This window comes from Mytilus galloprovincialis, chromosome 8, assembly GCF_965363235.1.
Source record: "Mytilus galloprovincialis chromosome 8, xbMytGall1.hap1.1, whole genome shotgun sequence".
NCBI classification, from domain to species: Eukaryota; Metazoa; Mollusca; class Bivalvia; order Mytilida; family Mytilidae; genus Mytilus; species Mytilus galloprovincialis.
Genome location: NC_134845.1, coordinates 85,816,416 through 85,822,415, shown reverse-complemented (window position 1 = coordinate 85,822,415; position 6,000 = coordinate 85,816,416). Strand labels below are relative to the sequence as shown.

The following is a 6,000-nucleotide window of genomic DNA, read 5'->3' as shown; positions in this document are numbered from 1 at the left end:
GAAATAACAATAAGAACAATCATAGTGCTGTAACCTGTGAAAGAGGGGTTTAACTAAATGAAATAATGATAAGTACAATCATAGTGCTGTAGCCTGTGTAATAGGGTTTTAACTAAATGAAATAACAACATGATCGATGTGTATCGACAAAGAATCGTAATCTTGAGTTAGATCCTTTACTAATTGAATGAGTGCAAATGATCGGCATAAAAGAATACAATCGTTGTCGTTAGTTCGAACAATAAAATGCAACTATTCATTATTACTTTCTAAATTGTTAGTTAGTTAGCATGACATACGTATATTGGGTTAATAAATAAGTTTTTATAAAATATGAAAAAGTAAGATCACAAAAATATTGAACTCAAAGGAAAATCCAATCGGAAAGTCCATAATCACATAATCACATGGCAAAATCAAATAACAAAACACATCATAAAACGAATGGACAGAACTGTCATATTCCTGACTTGGTAATATTGTAAAACAGCAATTATTCTCCTTCTTGCAAAGCTTGAATTCCGTGCTGGTATTTGGCATAACGTTTTGTCTTGTATTCCGTGCTGGTATTTGGCATAACGTTTTGTCTTGAATTCCCTACTGGTATTTGGCATAACGTTTTGTCTTGTATACCGTGCTAGTATTTGGCTTAACGTTTTGTTTTGAATTCCGTGCTGGTATTTGCCATAACGTTTTGTCTTTTTTTTTGTTATATCCAATCTTTTACGTTTGTATTATGTTTTACCCTTCTAAATACCTGGTATCGAGCATTGCTAAAGATTATCTTCCCTTCTTTTCTTACAGAATGCAATGTATTTTTGTCATAAGAAACATACAAAGGCCATTAACAGTGAAGTATAGACGACTTTTATTATTTGTTTTTTCGTTTATTTTCATGTTGAACATAGGTTTCTGTGGTCTCTTTAATATTTCCGAAAGATGTTTGTTTTTGCTATTTTAAACATCTGTTTTGTCTCTCCAATCTTTTATGTTTTGTTTTCGGCAATTGTTGTGCTTTAAAATCAAACTTGTAAGACTAATGTACAAAACTCATACCTTTGCAGAAATCTTCATTTTTATCGCTACCATCTGGACAAAAGTGCCTCCGTCCATCACAAAGGGACACATCGGGGAAACAATGAATACCATCCCTACATTTAGAGTGCCCCGAAGCACATGCATGTACTGTAATGAAACGTTTGTATTTGTAGCAACAGTTTCCTGAATTACTGAGGCCAAGTGCGACGTTGCTAATTTAAAGTTTTCGTTGGAATGGTTTTCCACTTGTAATTTTGGGGCCCTTCATAGCTAGTTGTTTGGTGTGAACCAATGCTCCGTGTGGAAGGCCGTACATTGACCTATAATGGTTTACTTTAATAAATTGTTATTTGGATGGAGAGTTGTCTCATTGGCACTCACACCACATCTTCCTATATCCATTATCATTTTTAAAATTTTCATTTACTCGATTTCAATTATATTAATATTTGTCCTGAACTACTGAGTCTAAGTGCAACGTTGCTGATTTAAGTTTTTCTTAAAGTTGCATCATTATTTTTAATATTTTGATTAACCTCATCAAAATTTTATTAAAATGTAAACATCTGATATGACGTGCTTCTTTCGCTTTTGTAAACAACATCGTGACAAAATTCTCGATCTATCTATACTTAGCGCAGACTCAGAGAGACATAATAATGGATGTTACAATATACCTCCCATGTAAATCCACATGTGTCCGAGACTATTTACCAACGCTTTACCGATAAATTGAAATTAGACTACAAAAATTTAATTCTTATTTGAATGCATAAAAGAAAAAAATTAGAAATCTACCAATCAAAATAGAATAAAATTCAGCTGAAGTTAAAGATTGCTTTTGTTGCATTTAAGTCATTTCAAATTATGACGTCATACATATGAAAATGCTGAAGCTGGAGATTTTTCTGTTACCATTGAAATTCGTATACTATTACATTAAAATGATTCTTTGAAGTAGGTGTAAGTCAACATGGCTGCTCCTTAGATACGAAATGCCATCTTAGGATTTGATCATAAATTACGAGAAAAACATTAAGATTAAAAATAACAAATGTTCGGTTTAAGAATTAAAAGAATAAAGTTGATTTTTTTCTAGCGGTTATTTACGAAGTAATTCCTGCAAGCTACAGCTAGATTTATTAGAAAGTTTAAGCTTTGTCTAACAGGGAGTAAAAAAGAACAGCAGCACATAGGTATTCCCACCTTCGCTTCAGTTTTTAAATGACCGTATTTTTCCTATAAAAATTGAAATAATTCATGGAAGGCATACAATTGTTGAAAATTAACACATGACCTGGGCCGTGATATTCGAATTTTATCCTGAGAGTTAGCATAGTTAGCGAGGGATACAATTAACGAATATGACGGCCCTGGCAATGTGTAAATTTACAACAAGTGTATGGCTTCCATGAATTATTTCATAATCAGACATGTATATGCTTTTATAGTAATTTAAAATACAACGCGTTATTTCTTTAATGAAATTTATTCATTGGTACTTTGAACAATGCCTAATATAAACAAAGATTTTAATACTCTTCATATGTCTGCAGTTTACTCTTTTTTACTTTCGGAAAGCGAATTTTAATTTATGAAGTAATATAGAAATTTATTTACATTTACAAAACTCAGGATCCTCATCACTGTTATCAGCACAATCAATTTTAGAATACCACTTGGTTCCGTCACACAGATGCTTGCGATTAATACACTGGATACCGTCTCGACATTTCACATAGTCGTTGGCACACTCGTGTACTAAAAAAGATAAATACAGCAAACAAAATTTAGGAAGACCCTAACTGCAACTAAACTTAACTTGCACCTCATTTTATTTTTTATATATAAACCATATATATATTTGGTACTCCTCAGCAAATCCGTATGGTAAAGTTCTGAACCATAACTAGCTCATGTCGAAGGTGTCGATCGAGGCTTTTCGCCAATTGAAAATTTCCTTGAGATCCAGATTCGTTTGAACACCACAGTTCTAGTTTTATGTCAATTATGTGTACTTGCTTATTAGGCAAAGAAACTTTCAAGTCTAGTTTAATTAATTGATAATGTCGCATGCCGTACAAAAAAGACCACGCGGGATTAATCAAAAGCATTTGTTCACAATATAGGAAAAAAAAACTAATTCACATAACAAGTATTCCGAAATGTTTTCATGTATATCTAAATATTTATCAAATTATAAATCAAATAATTGATTCCAAGTGTATCGAAAGCTTGTTTGTAGTTTTGTTGTCGTCCATTGCATCTTTCTTATTCAGTAGTAGTCAATGGTAGTTGTATTTACATTACCATACTTTGTTCTTTCATTGTGTATGTACCTCCCAATCTTGAAGAATACAAAAACGAGGAAAATAACAGATTTGTACAATTCTTGTGTTAAAAAAATAATAATCTGGCAGCTAGCATCACTTAAAAAGTAAAAAAGTTGTCATATTTTCATTGCCACGACAAGACGAATAGCGCTTTAAAAGGATGTGCTTTTATTTTTTGATTCGAGCGTCACTGATGAATCTTTTGTAGACGAAACGCGCGTCTGGCATATATATATAATTTTAATCCTGGTATCTATGATGAGTTTAATTTTTATCTTTAACCTAGATTTCGAGAATGTCGGAACGTCTGAGTCGTATACAAATTAACTTTTATTCAGACATTTCATCAAAATGGCTGCTGAAAAAAAGACGTGTCTCGGTATGTTTACATCCAACATTCATGTATTTAGTTATGATGCAATCTTATCGTTTGTCGTTTTAATCCTATTTTTTATTTACTATTCGTATGTAAAATTAAAGATATTTGATCACCTAGTTCATTTGTATGATTTCAGTATAAAGCTACTATATGCACAGGATTTATTTGTTTTAAACAGTTTGCATGATTTGATTTAGAAGAAACAATCGATTTCTCGTAATTGTTATAACATACACCAAACAACACTCACAAACTTAATTCCGATTTATATTTTTTTTGTAAAAGAAAGGTACATGTGACGTCACTTTTTGGGGCGTTGATACATCCGTGTGACGCATAGCTCGTAATTTTATTCTATTGTCTTTTTTTTCAACTGTCGAAAATAATTTTTTGTGTTTGTTTTTATTCTGTAGTCAACTTGTCGAAATGTACTAATGAATTAATTGTTCATGTATTTCTCTTTCCTGAGTATTCTAACAGTTAGTTGTACTGAATTGCTGTCATATAATGCCATTTCAGCGGTAAATGTTACATTGCAGTATATAGGGTTCAACGAACAATTTTTTTCTAAACATCCTGTACCAAGTCAGAACATGACAGTTCTTATCAAATATTTCGTTGCTATGCATGTTGTAATGGCGTTTAATTTTGTTGCAAATCAGTGTAACTGTTTTCCGTTGTTTTCTCTTATAGTTGATGTGTTTCCAACGTTTTCAGTTTGTAACCCGGATTAATTTTTTCTTAATCGATTTATGACATTTTAACAGCGGTATTCTAATGTTTCCGTTATTTGTTACTTTAATCAGATAATTAAGAAAATAAAAAAGACAGAAAACACATACCCCTACAGAATGCCGGATCTTCATCACTCCAATCGTTACAGTTAAACATGGTACCCCTTCTACTTCCACCATCGCATAATCCCCACAAAGGAAAGCATTCATTACCATCGCGACATTTGATATAGCCTTCACCGCATGACTGGTCTGTTATCAAAGTAATAAAAGAGACAGATTAAGGAAAGCATTCATTACCATCACGACATTTGATATAGCCTTCACCGCATGGCTGGTCTGTTATCAAAGTAATAAAAGAGATAGATTAAGTGAAGCACTTATCACCATCACGACATTTGATATAGCCTTCACTGCATGACTGGTCTGTTATCAAAGTAATAGAAGAGACAGATTCAGGAAAGCATTCATTACCATCACGACATTTAATATACCCTTTACAGCATGACTGGTCTGTTATCAAAGTAATAAAAAAGACAGATTAAGTGAAGCACTTATCACCATCACGACATTTGATATAGCCTTCACTGCATGACTGGTCTGTTATCAAAGTAATAGAAGAGACAGATTCAGGAAAGCATTCATTACCATCACGACATTTAATATAGCCTTCACAGCATGACTGGTCTGTTATCAAAGTAATAAAAAAGACAGATTAAATGAAGCACTTATCACCATCACGACATTTGATATAGCCTTCACTGCATGACTGGTCTGTTATCAAAGTAATAGAAGAGACAGATTGAGGAAAGCATCCATTACAATCACAACATTTAATACAGCCTTCACCGCATGGCTGGTCTGTTATCAAAGTAATAAAAGAGATAGATTAAGTGAAGCACGTATCACCATCACGACATTTGATATAACCTTCACTGCATGACTGGTCTGTTATCAAAGTAATAGAAGAGACAGATTAAGGAAAGCATTCATTACCATCACGACATTTAATATAGCCTTCACCGCATGACTAGTCTGTTATCAAAGTAATATAAGAGAAATATTAAGGAAAGCATTCATTACCATCACGACTTTTAATATAGCTTTCACTGCATGGCTGGTGTGTTATCAAAGTAATATATTGAATAAATTAATAAATTGGTTTACATTGTCATTTCTCATTGTTGAAGGCCGTACGATGACCTATAGATATTAACGTGTGTGTCATTTGATCTCTTGTGAAGATTTGTTTCATTGGATATCATTTCTCATCTGTTTTTATATTCATGCACTTTGCAGTAAAGGAAAGTGGAATTCTTAATGGCATTTATATTTAAAAGAAGAGGGACGAAAGATACCATTAGGACAGTCAAACTCAACGATTGAAAATAAACTGACAGCGCCATTGCTAAAACTAAAAAGACAAACAGACAAATAATAGTCCAGAAGACACAGCATAAAAAACTAAAGACTAAGTAACACGAACCCCACCAAAATCTAGGGGATCTCAGGTGCT

At 32.8% G+C, this 6,000-nt stretch overlaps 1 long non-coding RNA gene across 1 annotated transcript; it reads right to left on the bottom strand.

The window, feature by feature from the left end:
- Positions 1-1,062: 1,062 nt before the first annotated feature.
- Positions 1,063-4,689, bottom strand: LOC143043622 (uncharacterized). Its single transcript, XR_012968508.1, has 3 exons — positions 4,593-4,689; positions 2,659-2,799; positions 1,063-1,185 (listed from the first exon to the last, which is right to left on the bottom strand). It is a non-coding gene; the product is annotated as an uncharacterized LOC143043622 (long non-coding RNA).
- Positions 4,690-6,000: the final 1,311 nt, after the last annotated feature.